This window comes from Oncorhynchus masou, chromosome 33, assembly GCF_036934945.1.
Source record: "Oncorhynchus masou masou isolate Uvic2021 chromosome 33, UVic_Omas_1.1, whole genome shotgun sequence".
In the NCBI taxonomy this organism is placed as follows: domain Eukaryota; kingdom Metazoa; phylum Chordata; class Actinopteri; order Salmoniformes; family Salmonidae; genus Oncorhynchus; species Oncorhynchus masou.
Window position 1 is genome coordinate 8,491,006 of NC_088244.1, and position 17,134 is coordinate 8,508,139.

Below are 17,134 nucleotides of genomic sequence, written 5' to 3' on the forward strand. Positions count from 1 at the left end.
TGAAAATGCATTGTTGGTTGGGGGCTCGTAAGTAAGCATTTCACAGTAAGTATTCGGCGCATGTGACGAGTTGGATGACAGTTCAAAACATATTTTCCTAGTCGGAGCAAGTTTTTTTCTGAGTTCCCAGTTGTCTTAAACTCACTGAAGTCTGAGATTTCCCAGTCAAGAGTTTCCAGTTGTTTTGAACACGGCAGAAGAAATTGTGGAATGACAGCATGGTCAATGTATTCACCCTTTTCTTGCCCCATGGCATGTGAATCTTTTAATCTTGGAAAAGAGACCCTCAAACCCAGATTTAGACCACACTCCATTGAACAGCAGGCTAGTGATTGCTTTGCAACTCTTGCAGTTGATTCCTTCAAACCACTCATTGTTAAATTTGCGATTTCAAACTTGTTGTGTAATGTTCATGTTCATGTCCAATTGCCAATAAGCACCAATACGTTTTTATCTATAATTTCTCTTCATTATTTCTCTTCATATGACAAGGATTGAAAAGGTTTTGCCAGTAGATTGTCAACTTAATTCATGATGATGACTGCTAGCTTGCTAGCTAAGATTTTGAATGTATTATGTTGACATGATCAGTCCAATCAAAACTACGGTAGATATAACGATATGTGACACATACTAATGTCAAAATAACATGCAAAACAGGCAACAGGTGGGGCTCAAACAATTATTATTATTATTTGTATTTTTTTTAACTCAACTCGTCGAGCTCAGACATTCCTGCAGTCAGCATGACAATTGCACACTCCCTCAAGTTGAGACATCTGTGGCATTGTATTGTGTGACAAAACGTCACATTTTAGAGTGGCCTTTTATTGTCCCCAGCACAAGGTGCAACTGTGTGATGGCATGCTTTTAATCAGCTTCTTGATATGACACACCTGTCAGGTGAATGGATTATCTTGGCAAAGAATAATTGCTCAAAAACAGGGATGTAAACAAACGTGCGCACAACTTTTTAGAGAAATAAGCTTTTTGTGCATATGGAACATTTCTGTGGTATTTTATTTCAGCTTTATTTCAGCTTGGCACCATCACTTTACAGGTTGCATTTATATTTTTGTTCAGCGCATATTTTGTTCAGAACATAAATCATGTGAAGAATTATATAAACTGCAGACACATGAGTTCACTCCTGATTCAGTCTTTGTTTGTGCCCAGGACTGTTATTAAGATGCACGTTTGATATGAAGATCGGTGTTTCCCTTTAAGAACCAACGTAGCATTACGCATCTGCTTTCAACAATGCACTTGTCTTTCCGTGCGGCTCTCAAACGCAACTCAGGCATTCCGGTTATCCACCTCGAGCGCCCGAGCAGAGGCACACCGATCTCTGGCGGAGTCCTTACCGGAGACGGGAATCGCGGGGTAATCAAGAAGGCAGGCGGTAAACCATCCCGGGCTATAACGATGGAACCGTAAAATAAATACGGAAGGGGGGAACAGGTAAACCTCATTATTTTTCGATTCAAGTCGTTGTAGCCTAATGCCATTTGGCTTTGCTGACATTTTACTAAGGATGCTCCGGTGTAGGGCACATCAACGATTGTGAATAAGTATGAATAGAGTATTCCAGAAATGGTGACATGCAGAGAGAGCTGCAAGATGTTGCCAAGCCGAAAATAATATTGTTTATAAAAAGCAGAGTCACGCACGCACTTATAACATAGGCCTAATGTTATGATGGTTGGTTGTTTGTTTGTGTCGCTGTCCAGCAGCGAGCCTGCTGCTGCGAGGATGCAGCGCAGATGTGTGTTTACCTTGCCATCCTGCGCTATACGTTGGTAGTAGCGGTACTAGTCTATTCTCCGGCCAGGTGATCGCAAGCCCTGTATTTGAGAATTGGCGTTATACATTATTGATGCAATCTATTTGGAAAGCTTTTGATAGAGATGGTTCATATAAATGGCAGGTTCAGTAAGCGTTGGGAAAAAGCACAGTAATCTCAAGCCAAACACCTGCCATTTTAGTAGCCTACTAAAGTCGTGACTGGTCTCCTGGCATGCAATTTGACCTTGCAGTAGTTTTCGATTTTCAGTAAAATAGGAAATCTCACGGAAATATAAACATCTGGCTTGTGAAAGGGCTCTGGACTTTGTGTTTGTTGGTGGGGACATTCTAGATTGTAGGTCAGGTTACTCACACTCTCTCCAAATGTCCTCTAGAAATAGATGTTGTTTTCCCAGGAGTCTGCAGTGACTCAGCTTTGCATTGTGGTTGTTGGTGCATATTTTGATGACCTTAGGGGTAAAGGGCCCAGTTGTTGAGAGCACATGCACCCCACATACACCCTGCATGCACCCCACATACACCCTGCATGCACCCCACATGCACCCCACATGCACCCTGCATGCACCCCACATGCACCCCGCATGCACCCCGCATATAACCTCTGCCGGGTTCCTAAACAACCTCTGCTTGTTTCCAAAACAACCATAGCCTGGTCCTTTCCTGTCTAACAACATCCTCTTTAGTGTTTGCAGATTGGAGATGACTGTCACCGGACTGATCACATCAAATCACATTTTATTTGTCACATGTGTCATAAACAACAGGTGTAGACAAACAGTCAAATGCTTACTTAAAGGGTCATTCCTCAACAATGCAGAGATAAAGACACAATATAAAAATATATATATAAAAATTTAAATAGTGACACGATTAATAAATACACAGTGAATAATGAATAACAATGACGAGTAAAAATAACATGGCTATATACAGGAAGTAGAAAATAACATGGCTATATACAGGAAGTAGAAAATAACATGGCTATATACAGGAAGTAGAAAATAACATGGCTATATACAGGAAGTAGAAAATAACATGGCTATATACAGGAATAGAAAATAACATGGCTATATACAGGAAGTACCAGTAGCGAGACAATGTGCAGGGGTACGGGATAATTGGGCTAGATATGTACATATAGGTAGGGTTAAAGTGACTAGGCAACAGGATAGTTAATAGACAGTAGCAGCCATTTGATTAGCTATTTAGCAGTCTTGTTTAGCAAGTCTTATGGCTTGGGGGTAGAAGCTGTCCAGTTATTGTGCCACCACCTATAGCCTTCAATGCACTCAGTGAGCCTCTGTCTTATTGCAACACTGACGCTTTCCCTTCAGATCTGCAAACACTGAAGGTGTAAGGGCTAGAGGTTGGACCAGGCCTGCAGGGTCAGACAATTTTCTGCTGTCCAATCCCAGTGAACGACTGACCAATCCACTGCCAGTATCATATTCGCTAGCTACACACATCCTGATATTAAAAACACACCCTTGATCCAGTCTGTTACTGGGCATTGGGCAGCTCACCTTCTGGATAAGTGGCGGAATGACTGTCTCCATGGTAGCTTGGCCATCACTGTCATAGCATGCTGTTTCCTGTCAGTCTCCATTGTACATATCTCTCTCCAACTCCTCCTGAGGTAGAGTACCTCATGATAAGCTGTAGACCATACTATCTACCAAGTGAGTTTCATCTATATTATTCATAGCTGTCTATTTCCCACCACAAACCAATGCTGGCACTAAGACCGCACTCAATGAGCTATATAAGTGATTCATCCAATGGCATTGAGGAGTATACCACCTCAGTCACCGGCTTCATCAATAAGTGCATTGACGATGTCATGCCCACAGTGACCTTAAGTACATATCCCAACCAGAAGCCATGGATTACAGGCAACAGCCGTACCTAGCGAAAGGCTAGAGCTGCTGCTTTCAAGTAGCGGGACACTAAACCGGACACTTATAAGAAATCCCACTATGAACTCAGATGAACCATCAAACAAGCAAAGCATCAATACAGAACTAAGATTGAATCCTACTATACAGGCTCTGATGCTCGTCAGATGTGGCAGGGCTTGCAAACTATTACGGACTACAAAGGGAAACCCAGCCGCAAGCTGCCCAGTGACATGAGCCTACCAGATGAGCTAAATGTCTTTTATGCTCGCTTTGAGGCAAACGACACTGAAGCATGCATGAGAGCACAAGTTGTTAAGGACGACTGTGTGATCACACTCTCCGTAATCGTAGTGAGCAAAACCTTTAAACAGGTCAACATTCACAAGGCCACACGGCCAGACGGATTACCAGAGCATGTACTCAGTGCATGCGCGCACCATCTGACAAGTGTCTTCACTGACATTTTCAACCTCTCCCTTACCGAGTCTGTGATACCCCCATGTTTCAATCAGACCACCATAGTCCCTGTGCCCAAGAATACTAAGGTAACCTGCTTAACCTCTTGAAACTCTAGGGGCGCAATTTCATTTTTGGATGAAAAACGTTCCCGTTTTAAACAAGATATTTTGTCACAAAAAGATGCTCGACTATGCATATAATTGATAGCTTTGGAAAGAAAACAGACAATTTTCCAGAACTGCAAAGATATTGTCTGTGGGTGCCCTAGAACGGGAGCTACAGGCAAAACCAAGATGAAACGGCAACCAGGAAACCAGCAGGATTTTTGAGGCTCCGTTTTCCATTGTCTCCTTATATGGCTGTGAATGCGAGAGGAATGAGCCTGCCCTTTCTGTCGTTTCCCCAAGGTGTCTGCAGCATTGTGACGTATTTGTAGGCATATCATTGGAAGATTGACCATAAGAGACTACATTTTCCAGGTGTCTGCCCGGTGTCCTCCGTCGAAATTGGTGCGTCTTTTTCAGCTGCTGGTATTTTTCCATGCGATTCTGAGGGGAAAGCAGGCTTCCACGAACTGCATATCAATGAAGAGATATGTGAAAAAACACCTTGAGGATTGATTCTAAACAACGTTTGCCATGTTTCGGTCGATATTATGGAGTTAATTCAGAAAAAGTTTGACGTTTTGGTGACTGAATTTTCGGTTAGTTTCGGTAGCCAAATGTGATGTACAAAACGGAGCGATTTCTCCTACACAAAGATTCTTTCAGGAAAAACTGAACATTTGCTATGCAACTGAGAGTATCCTCATTGAAAACATCCGAAGCTCTTCAAAGGTAAATGATTTTATTTATTTGGTTATCTGGTTTTTGTGAAAATGTTGCGTGCTAAATGCTACTCAAAATGCTAAGCTAGCTTAGCATACTCTTACACAAATTAGTGATTTGCTATGGTTTAAAAGCATATTTTGAAAATCTGAGATGACAGTGTTGTTAAGAAAAGGCTAAGCTTGAGAGCAGGTGCATTATTTTCATTTTATTTGCGATTTTTAGAAATTGTTAACTTTGCGTTATGCTAATGAGCCTGAGGCTTTATTCACGATCCCGGATCCGGGGTGGGGAGTATCAAGAGGTTAAATGACTACCGCCCCATATCACTCACAGTAGCCATGAAGTGCTTTGAAAGGTTGGTCATGGCTCATATCCACACCATCATCCCGGAAACCCTAGACCCACTCCAATTTGCATACCGCCCCAACAAATTCACGGATGACCCAATCACAATCGCAATCCACACTGCCCTTTCCCACCAGGACAAACTCCATTGTTCAACACCATAATGCCCACAAAGCTCATCACTAAGCTAAGGACCCTGAGACTAAACACCTTCCTCTGCAACTGAATCCTGGACTTCCTGACGGGCCACCCCCCACAAGTGGTAAGGGTAGGAAATAACACATATACCACACTGATCCTCAACATCGGGGCCCCTCAGGGATGTGTGCTTACTCCCTGTTCACCCATGACTGCGGGGCCAAGCACGACTCCAACACCATCATTAAGTTTGCTGACGACACAACAGTGTTGGCCTGATCACCGACAACAATGAGACAGCCTATAGGGAGGAGATCAGACACTGCCAAGACAACAACCTCTCCCTCAATGTGAGCAAGACACAGGAGCTGATCGTGGACTACAGGAAAAGGAGGGCCGAACAGGTCCCCAGTAACATTGACAGGGCTGTAGTGGAGCGGGTTGAGAGTTTCAAGTTCCTTGGTGTCCACATCACTAACAAACTATCATGGTCCAAACACACCAAGACAGTTGTGAAGAGGGCATGACAACACATTTTTCCCCTTGGGAGACTGAAAAGATTTGGCATGGGTCCTCAGATCCTCAAAAGGTTCTACAACTGCACCATCGAGAGCATCTTGACCGGTTGCATACGACCCAATATATCACTGGGGCCAAGCTTCCTGACATCCAGGACCTATTTACTAGATGGTGTCAGAGGAAGGCAGCAGGTAGCCTAGTGGTTAGAGTGTTGGGCCAATAATCGAAAGATTGCAAGATCAAATCGCAGAGCTGACAAGGTAAAAATCTGTCGTTCTGCCCCTGAACAAGGCAGTTAACCTACTTTTTCCTAGGCCGTCATCGAAAATAAGAATTTGTTCTTAACTGCCTAGTTAAAAAAATGTACAAAAATGGTCAAAAACTTCAGTCACCCAAGTCATAGACTGTTCTCTCTGCTACCGCACGGCAAGCGGTACCGGAGCGCCAAGTCTAGGACCAAAAGTCTCCTTAACAGCTTCTATAAGACTGCTGAACAATTAATAAAATGGCCACCCGCAATATTTACATTGACCCCCGTTTTGTTTTAAAACTGCTGATACTTGCTGTTTATTATCTATGCATCTATGCCACTTTACCCCTACCTACATCTACAAATGACCTCGACTAACCTGTACCCCCTGTATATAGCCTCGTTATTGTTATGTCATTTTATTTTGTTACTTTTTATTACATTTTTTACTATAATTTATTTTGTAAATATTTTGTTAACTCCATTTCTGGAACTGCATTGTTGTTTAGGGGCTTGTAAGTAAGCATTTCACGGTAAGGTCTGCACCTGTTGTATTCGGTTTGATTTGATTGTGATTGACTTCTCCTCCTAGACCCACAAGCAGCTTTGTTAGTCCAGTTTTCTTTTCACCGGCCTTATTGTCTCAATGTGCTCCAAGCTTTCACCCGGACACCGCTCACTATATACGTAAAGCATTTAGCACAGTTAGTGCAGTGACCCCAGGCAAGGGAATTGCATTTCATGCTAAATGAAAGCAGTCCGAATGACTGCCGGATAGATGGGTTGATTTAATTTGCATTATCTGACTGATTCTTTGTTCTTTGTTTCATTGGGGATTTGCATGCAGTGATATCCAACTATAACACCATCTTGTTGAAGGGCAACAGGAATGTAATCTGAGCCAGTGACCCCCTCCTATAGCACTCTAACCACTGAACCCACAGTATCTTACTCTCTGGATGACTGCATCTATCTTTTCTCTATTATTCACAATCCTAAAGTTTAGTTGGATAAATCAATATGCTGAAACGGGCTACCAAAGTTCTAGTTAGAGGAGTCTTCCTCTTCCAAGCTTCTTTCTTCCTGGAAAGACCTTTTTATGTCATTATTCCTGTGAGCCGGTCGCTCTCCACAGTACAAATGCTGAACTCTGGAATTCCAAGCATCTGTCAATAGTGCTGAAACGCAGATCGCCATATTACCGCTTATTCAGGGTATTCTGGGTTTTTTTCAACATCGGACCTTTTTACACTTGACAAAGTCACCATAGTCCTCCAGTTTAGTTCATTTTGTCAGGTTCATTTCCTGTAAACTTGTCTCTTTGGGACATCTTTTTCAATTTGTCCCAGTTTTGCATGTTTTCCCAACAAGTTACTTTTGGTTTCTTCTTTGTTAATGTGATGTCCCTGTACACGAAGCCATCTTCATCCTGAAGGCAATCTAATCGAAAGATTGAATGTAGAAAACATGTATTTCCTGTTCCACCATGTCCCTACACTGATCATGGCTCAGAGAGAAATATTGTGCTTAGTGAGATTACGAATCCACATGCACTTCATACTTTTGTTGTTGTTGCTTTCTTGGCAATGGGGGTGAATCACGGTGGACAATGCCCCGAGCCAAGCCTGTAAATAACACTCCTAACAGCAGTATGGAGCTAACAGGGAGCGCTAATGGCCATTGGGCACATGTACAGTACACTCGCACAGTCTCTGGTTCAACAGGGTTTCTAGAGGTCCTGATAACATCACAGATAGACTGCTCAGCGAGAGGGGTCTCTGGTCAGTTAGGGGCAGGATGCTGCAACGGGATGGCAGGATCTTTCTGGAGAGCGCTCAAATTGAAAAACAACTAAAGCTGTGTTCAAATACTCATACTAACCTTACTAACTGTACTATTTGTGATGTAAATTGAGTATGTAGTATGCTTATTGGTCATAGTATGGATATAGTTTAGTATGCTTATTGGTCATAGTATGGATATAGTTAGTATGCCAAAAGTTACCGGATGTCGTACAACAATGGCGAAAATACAAAGTATTACAAGCAGTGGACACTATTTTCGTGCTTTTAGTGCCCATAATGCAATTCTTCAAAACATGGGCGTGGCTTCACATCGTTTTCAGATTTGAAGAAAATGGAGGAAAATATCCAATGAGAGTGGATACAAATTCATTGCTTTAACTAATTATGACAAATGTTAAGAAAATGTTGGGCAATGTAATAATGTAATGACTTTTCAAATAAGTTACCTTACACGTTATGTTGGCTGAAAATTTGTTAGCTACGCTGTCCTTACAAACCACATAGCATATCATTACAGCAGTATGTACCGGTATGTTAGCTAGCTACCTAACGTTAGTTGCCTACTAATACATCAAACTTGCCAGTATATTAACTATATGCTATCTAACTACCAAACGTTTGACATGATGAATCCTGTAATTCTTAGCTTAGCGAAGTGGTATAGTCATTGTGCGTTCTCAATGGACATTCTGGTGCTTTCGTAAATTCGCTCTGGTTATCTACTCCGATTTCAGAGCTCTCTCTCAGAGCGCAGATAACTGATGACTTTATGAACGTACCAGAGCGCAGATAACTGATGAATTTACTAACGTACCAGAGAGCAGATAACTGATGAATTTACGAACGCTCAATGCCCATTGAATCGGTGCAAAAAGAGCATAATTACATTGTTGAAAGCTGCACAGTTACAGTCACCAACGCTCTGATAACATGAAAACTTCCTAACCAGCTCTGCTAGGGCGAGTAAAATGGTCATAGTGACGTGTTCTCTAATTTGTTTCTGGAAGTAGCTGGCAAGCTAGCCAACGTTAGAACGCTCGGGTCAACGCTAATCCTCGGCCAGAGCGTTCCAGTGTGGAAACAAACGCTCTGAATTTCCAAACGCGAGAGCGCACTCTGAGCACCCTCTGATACTCCAGATTGTATTTAAGAACACACACACACACAAAGTCGTAAAATATCTAGCTAGTAATTTGTTATGCTAAGAAGCTAGTAAGAGGTTGCATAGCAACAGCATCAACTTCCAGTAGACAGGCGAAGAGCTAGTACGCTCAACTGAAAGGATACTGTTCGTTTACAGTGTACTAAAATTAACTAATAGTATATACTCATTAAGTATGTAGTATACAGTATATTAATATGGGTATTCAAACAAATCTTAACTCTGGACCCAACAGATTGGAGTAAATCATGGTTAGCAATACAAATGTTTGCTGTGACTCATCTGCTGAGGATCTCCACTGTCCAATGGTTGGAATTTCCCTCTCCATACCAAAGTTATTTGAGTGGTTTCAAAACACAACGTGTGGAGAGAAAAGCAACACGGTTGTAACATAGGCACACACAGTAGTTGTATATGTAGTAGCGATGGTGGAAAAATCCATGCAGTTAGATATCGGGATATTATATTTGACATTATTGCAATATTATATTTGACATTATTGCAATATTATATTTGACATTACTGCAATATTATATTTGACATTACTGCAATATTATATTTGACATTACTGCAATATTATATTTGACATTACTGCAATATTACTTTTGACATTATTGCAATATTATTTTTTTGTACTAGTCAGATGTACCTGCACCAAAACGCTGGTATGCTTCCTCCTAAAGCTTGTTCTCTATCTACTTAAAAACAAAAAAAAAAATCTGTACTTTTATTTCACCGACTGATCAAAACTCGTTTCCTAATGGATGTCTTTTGTGCCTCTGCAGCAGACATATGGTGAGCAATGTCTGGTTCATCGAATCGCAATTACATGTAGGACCGTAAGAATCGTGAGAATTGCCATACATATCGTATCAACACCTAAGTATGGTGATAATATCATATTGTGAGGTCCCTGGTGGCAATTCCCAGTCATAATATGTATACGTTGTTACATATCAGGCCCGCTTGCTTAAACCACAATTCCAGGGCGAGAAGAGGTTCCTGAATATGTTAACAAAGATGGCAACACACAGAAACAGTGGATGTGGCAACATTTGTTATGATAATCTTTGTCGCTTTAGTGGAGGTGCTCTTGCTGTTTCTCAGAAGGGGACCGGTGCTGGCTCCTGATTTGTTATATCCAGATGTCAGCCCAACATGGCCCCCCTCTTCTCCCCTCTCCTTAACTCCCCTCTCCACCTCACTTCTCCTCCCCCTCTCTTCCCTCACCCCTCTCCTCCACCCCCTCTTCTCCCCTTCTCCACCTCGCTTCTCCTCCTCCCCCTCTCCTCCCCCTCTCCACCTCGCTTCTCCTCCCCCTCTCTTCCCTCACCCCTCTCCTCCACCCCCTCTTCTCCCCCTCTCCACCTCGCTTCTCCTCCTCCCCCTCTCCTCCCCCTCTCCACCTCGCTTCTCCTCCCCCTCTCTTCCCTCACCCCCTCTCCTCCACCCCCCTCTTCTCCCCCTCTCCACCTCGCTTCTCCTCCTCCCCCTCTCCTCCCCCTCTCCACCTCGCTTCTTCTCCCCCTCTCTTCCCTCACCCCTCTCCTCCACCCCCTCTTCTCCCCCTCTCCACCTCGCTTCTCCTCCTCCCCCTCTCCTCCCCCTCTCCACCTCGCTTCTTCTCCCCCTCTCTTCCCTCACCCCCTCTCCTCCACCCCCTCTTCTCCCCCTCTCCACCTCGCTTCTCCTCCTCCCCCCTCTCCTCCCCCTCTCCACCTCGCTTCTTCTCCCCCTCTCTTCCCTCACCCCTCTCCTCCACCCCCTCTTCTCCCCTTCTCCACCTCGCTTCTCCTCCTCCCCCTCTCCTCCCCCTCTCCACCTCGCTTCTCCTCCTCCCCCTCTCCTCCCCCTCTCTTCCCTTTCCCTCCCCTCTCTTCTCTCACCCCTCTTCTCCACCCCCCTCTTCTCCCCCTCTCTTCCCTCACTCCTCTCCCCCTCCTTCTCCCGTTTTCCTCCCCCTCCCCTCTCGTAGCATTTACGTGGATGGTGTACAGAGCTCTGCTGCTGTAAGCTGCTCTGCAGTGCAGTGACTAGGCAGGATTCTTTTGAGATTCTTCGTAATGAAATGTGTTGTCCTGCCGAGTGCCGCAAGCTACTCTCCACTTGGCCTCAGAGCTCACACTGTCCCCTTTGGACATACAGGAGAAGCCTACCTGAAATCAGTTAGAGGTAGACTACTGCACTGGAGCTGTGTCCTGTCAGAGATGAACCATGTCTTTAGGGTTGTAGCTGGGAGTCCTAATTAGCTGGGAGTCCTACTTAGCTGGGAGTCCTACTTAGCTGGGAGTCCTACTTAGCTGGGAGTCCTACTTTGCTGGGAGTCCTACTTAGCTGAGAGTCCTACTTGGCTGGGAGTCCTAATTAGCTGGGAGTCCTAATTAGCTGGGAGTCCTAATTAGCTGGGAGTCCTACTTAGCTGGGAGTCCTACTTAGCTGGGAGTCCTACTTAGCTGGGAGTCCTACTTTGCTGGGAGTCCTACTTTGCTGGGAGTCCTACTTTGCTGGGAGTCCTACTTAGCTGAGAGTCCTACTTGGCTGGGAGTCCTACTTGGCTGGGAGTCCTACTTGGCTGGGAGTCCTACTTGGCTGGGAGTTCTACTTGGCTGGGAGTTCTACTTGGCTGGGAGTTCTACTTGGCTGGGAGTCCTACTTGGCTGGGAGTCCTACTTAGCTGGGAGTTCTACTTAGCTGGGAGTCCTACTTAAAGTTGTTTGATCTTTTGGTTGTGACTGGGAGTGTACTCTCCACTCATACATTTAGTCAGTGTGATGATGTTAATATGTGTGGCATTAGGAGCTGTTCTGGGCTGGTGTTGTTGTGAGCGGGGACATACATACATACACTCACTCACTCCACTATCGGCTGGCTGTGCTGGTGTTGTGAGCGGGGACAAACTCCACTATCGGCTGGCTGTGCTGGTGTTGTGAGCGGGGACAAACTCCACTATCGACTGGCTGTGCTGGTGTTGTGAGCGGGGACAAACTCCACTATCGGCTGGCTGTGCTGGTGTTGTGAGCGGGGACAAACTCCACTATCGGCTGGCTGTGCTGGTGTTGTGAGCGGGGACAAACTCCACTATCGGCTGGCTGTGCTGGTGTTGTGAGCGGGGACAAACTCCACTATCGGCTGGCTGTGCTGGTGTTGTGAGCGGGGACAAACTCCACTATCGGCTGGCTGTGCTGGTGTTGTGAGCGGGGACAAACTCCACTATCGGCTGGCTGTGCTGGTGTTGTGAGCGGGGACAAACTCCACTATCGGCTGGCTGTGCTGGTGTTGTGAGCGGGGACAAACTCCACTATCGGCTGGCTGTGCTGGTGTTGTGAGCGGGGACAAATTCCACTATCGGCTGGCTGTGCCAGCCGTCCTGATAAGAGCGTGTGAGTTATCATCATTCAGGGAGGAGAAGTGCAGCGCTGAAAACAAACATAGATCTATTATGCTTTAGAAAAACTGTCAGATCAACTATTGGGCAATAAAAAAACAAAACGTATGTAACTTATTCTATAGCAGCTGTTCCACCACAACTGCTCAGATATTCAGAAACCAGCTACCAGGTTCGTAAATACTGGACTGATGAGTGTGGGTATAGACAGTGATTGAGCGAGAGAGAGAGAGAGAGAGAGCTAGGATGCTGTGCTTGGTTTCTGGTGTGACTGCTACTTTTTCTGTTATAAAAACATTACAATACATTCATTACAGAATTCACAACACTAAGTGTGTGCCCTTAGTCCCATAGTGTGTGTGTGTGTGTGTGTGTGTGTGTGTGTGTGTGTGTGTGTGTGTGTGTGTGTGTGTGTGTGTGTGTGTGTGTGTGTGTGTGTGTGTGTGTGTGTGTGTGTGTGTGTACCCAGGGACAGTGATAGAGCTGTTATGAGTCACTCTGTCTCTCTATCCAATCCGTAGGGTGTACTGTACATTGTGAGTCAGAAGCCACAGAGAGTTTCACTAGTCTACTGAAACACAGAAGAGGGAAATATTAACCTGCGTTGTTTCATTTTTCAAGCACGTTAATATACACTATATATACAAAAGTATGTGGACACTCCTTCAAATTAGTTTATTCAGCTAATTCAGCCACACCCGTTGCTGACAGGTGTATAAAAATTGAACACAGCCATGAAATTTCCCTAGACAAAGATCTGCTGTACAATGGCCTTACTGAAGAGCTCAGTGACTTTCAACGTGGCACCGTCATAGGATGCCACCTTTCCAACAAGTCAGTTCGTAAAATTTCTGCCCTGCTAGAGCTGCCTCGGGCACCTGTAAGTGCTGTTATTGTGAAGTGGAAACGTCTAGGAGCAACAACGGCTCAGCCTCAAGGTGGTAGACCACACAAGTTCACAGAATGGGACCGCCGAGTGATGAAGTGCGTAGCGCATAAAAATCATCTGTCCTCGGTTGCAACACTTACTGCCGAGTTCCTAACTGCCTCTAGAAGCAAGGTCAGCACAAGAACTGTTCGTCGGGAGCTTCATGAAATGGGTTTCCATGGCCGAGCGGCCGCATACAAGCCTAAGATCACCATGCGCAATGGCAAGCGTCTGATGGCAGTGGTGTATAGTTCACCGTCATTCGACTCTGGAGCAGTGGAGAAACGCGTTCGCTGGCGTGATGAATCACGCTTCACCATCTGGCAGTCCGATGGATGAGTCTGGGTTTGGCAGATGCCAGGAGAACGCTACCTGCCCGACTGCATAGTGCCAACTGTAAAGTTTGGTGGAGGAGGAATAATGATCTAGGGCTCTTTTTCATGGTTCGGGCTAGGCCCCTTAACACATACAATCTTAACACATACAATGACATGCTAGACGATTCTCTGCTTCCAAAATTGTGGCAACAGTTTGGGGAAGGCTCTTTCCTGTTTCGGCATGCAATGCCCCTGTGCACAAAGCGTGGTCCATACAGAAATGGTTTGTTGAAATCGGTGTGGAAGAACTTCACTGGCCTGCACAGAGCCCTGACCTCAACCACATCGAACACCTTCGGGATGAATTGGAATGCCGATCTCGAGCCAGGCCTAATCGCCCAACTTCAGTGCCCAAACTCACAAATGCTCTTGTGGCTGAATGGAAGCAAGTCCCCGCAGCAATGTTCCAACATGGAGGCTGTTATAGCAGCAAAGGGGGGACCAACTCCATATTAATGCTCATGATTTTGGAATGAGATGTTCAACGAGCAAGTGCCATCATACTTTTTGTACATCTCTGTATGTACAGCAGCACGTATAACACACTTGTCAGACTCCCATTCCATGTTCATCAACATGTATACTTGTGAGTGACAGGAAAAACACCCTTTCTCTCTTCCCATCTCTCTCTCTCTCTTCCCATCTCTCTCTTTCTCTCTCTTCCCATCTCTCTCCCTCTCTTCCCATCTCTCTCCCTCTCTTCCCATCTCTCTCTCTCTCTTCCCATCTCTCTCTTTCTCTCTATTCCCATCTCTCTCTCTATTCCCATCTCTCTCTCTCTCTTCCCATCTCTCTCCCTCTCTTCCCATCTCTCTCCCTCTCTTCCCATCTCTCTCCCTCTCTTCCCATCTCTCTCCCTCTCTTCCCATCTCTCTCTCTCTCTTCCCATCTCTCTCTTTCTCTCTATTCCCATCTCTCTCTCTATTCCCATCTCTCTCTCTCTCTTCCCATCTCTCTCCCTCTCTTCCCATCTCTCTCCCTCTCTTCCCATCTTGCTCTCTCTTTCTTCCCATCTCTCTCTCTCCTCCCATCTCTCTCTCTCCCTCTCTCTATCTATTATCTTTCTTCCTCAAACACATGCGCGCTGCAGCGTCCTGTACAGGAAGTTATTGGTTGTGTATGAGATTAGTCGAGGTCACCTTTCCCCGGGAGAACATGAACATTCCCTCTATTTTTTTCTCTCTCTAATATATGAAGACTCTCTGTCGATCTCTGGCCTCCTTCCCTCTCTCCTCTCTCTGTCCACATGTCTCTGTCAATAATTTTGCACGCCCAATTTTTCAGTTTTTGATTTGTTAAAAAAGTTTGAAATATCCAATAAATGTCGTTCCACTTCATGATTGTGTCCCACTTGTTGTTGATTCTTCACAAAAAAATACAGTTTTATATCTTTATGTTTGAAGCCTGAAATGTGGCAAAAGGTCGTAAAGTTCAAGGGGGCCGAATACTTTCGCAAGGCACTGTATCTTTATGTACATATTCTTTATCCCCTTACACTGTGTATAAGACAGTAGTTTTGGAATTGTTAGTTAGATTACTTGTTGGTTATTACTGCATTGTCGGAACTAGAAGCACAAGCATTTCGCTACACTCACAATAACATCTGCTAATCATGTGTATGTGACATAAAATTTGATTTGATTTCTTGCATGCTGCTGGACCTTTCTGGCAGTGGTTCTGGCTGGGGATGCTGTTACATAAGAGAGCTTAATAAATCCTGTATGAATGCCTTATGATGTAAGTAGTAGGAAATACTGCCTGCTCCTGTCAACCAGGGATATTGGTGCTGTAGGCTGGAGCAGACAAGAAGAGGATGGGAAAGTCTAGTGCTGAGTGATTAACATAGATTTCGTTTTTTTCCCCGCTTATTAAACAACTAATTGTCCGATGTCGGTTCAATTACTTGAATCCCATTTCTGTTTTTTTTTGTGTGAGCCCAACGCAGCAATACTCTAGAGAGAAATCAAATCATTCACGAGAGAAATTAAGTCAAGATTGATGTTTGACACTGGGCTTAAGGGAGTTGTAGTTTACACAACACAACAATGAGAGGGATAGAGAGTGACAGTTTGTGAAACTATGCCATATCTACTTTGAAGAACTAGTCAAATGATTTCGTCAGACAGGTCTGCGGCATACTTTGGCAGCCTAGATAAATATGATGACTACAGACGGTACAGTATGGGGAGCACAGAGATAACGTTGTCTAGCTGGCTGCTACTGTCTGAGCAGAGATGATGACTTTGAGAAGAGACAAATAATAAATAGAAACTAAGTAATATACACATATTTTATTATTTCATAGTCATTTATTATTTTTTATATCGATGTCTACCCAATGTGGACCTGACAGAGACAATGGAATATTTTCTATGTTTTGGCAATTGAATGTCCACTATTTTTGGCTTTGGAATTTCCATTAAAAAGATCTAAAATGATTTTAATGCCATTATTTCATAATGCATTTAACGTGTCAAAATGATGATTGAAACCAACATTGGAAAACATTATTTTTTAATAATCGAACCTAACCAAAACTGACCTCAAAAAGCACTAATTGCTCAGCACATTTACATTACATTTAAGTCATTTGGCAGACGCTCTTATCCAGAGCGACTTACAAATTGGGACACGACAGGAAACATCCCAGAGAGTTCAGCTCCTATCGATCTGATCATCTTTACTCTGTTTACCACTACTTATGGTAGTGTGTGTGTAAGAGGGATTGTTTATTTTTGTATTTAATCATGTTACCCTTTTTTCCGAATCAAAAGGCTTTGATTGGCGCAGAGGGTTTGACGTTGCTAAGTGACAGCCAATAACAGGAAAGCCATCATGGATTCCTCCTCCTAGCTCACGCCCTGTGGCTGTAGAGATCCCAGAGGGGGTTCTGAGTGATGAGATAAGGTGACAACCAGCTGGGTCTCTCTCTGTCAGAGGGTGATTCAGCACAGTTACTCTACACTGCAGGGTTGGAACAAACAGTACATTACTGCTCAATCCTGCCAGGCAAGGAAAGTGGAACAACATAAACTACAGTGTAGCATTGTCTTTGAGAGTCTAATGGACTGGCTGTGTTCACATAAGAGTAGGGCCCTTACATGATCAAAAACACTGTATATATATATATATATATATATATATATATATAATTTAGGAGACACTCTAATCCAGTAGTGAGTGCATACATTTTCATATTGGCCCCCTGTGGGAATCTAACCCACAACCCTGG

General features: G+C 44.2%; 1 protein-coding gene across 1 annotated transcript in view; it reads left to right on the forward strand.

The window, feature by feature from the left end:
• Nucleotides 1–1,317: 1,317 nt before the first annotated feature.
• The window catches only part of LOC135527641 (syntaphilin-like), a 40,371-nt gene continuing 24,554 nt past the window's right edge, over nt 1,318–17,134 (forward strand). The window contains exon 1 of the mRNA XM_064956127.1: nt 1,318–1,461. The gene's annotated coding sequence lies outside the window, so the exon portion shown is untranslated. The remainder of the gene's footprint in view (nt 1,462–17,134) is intronic.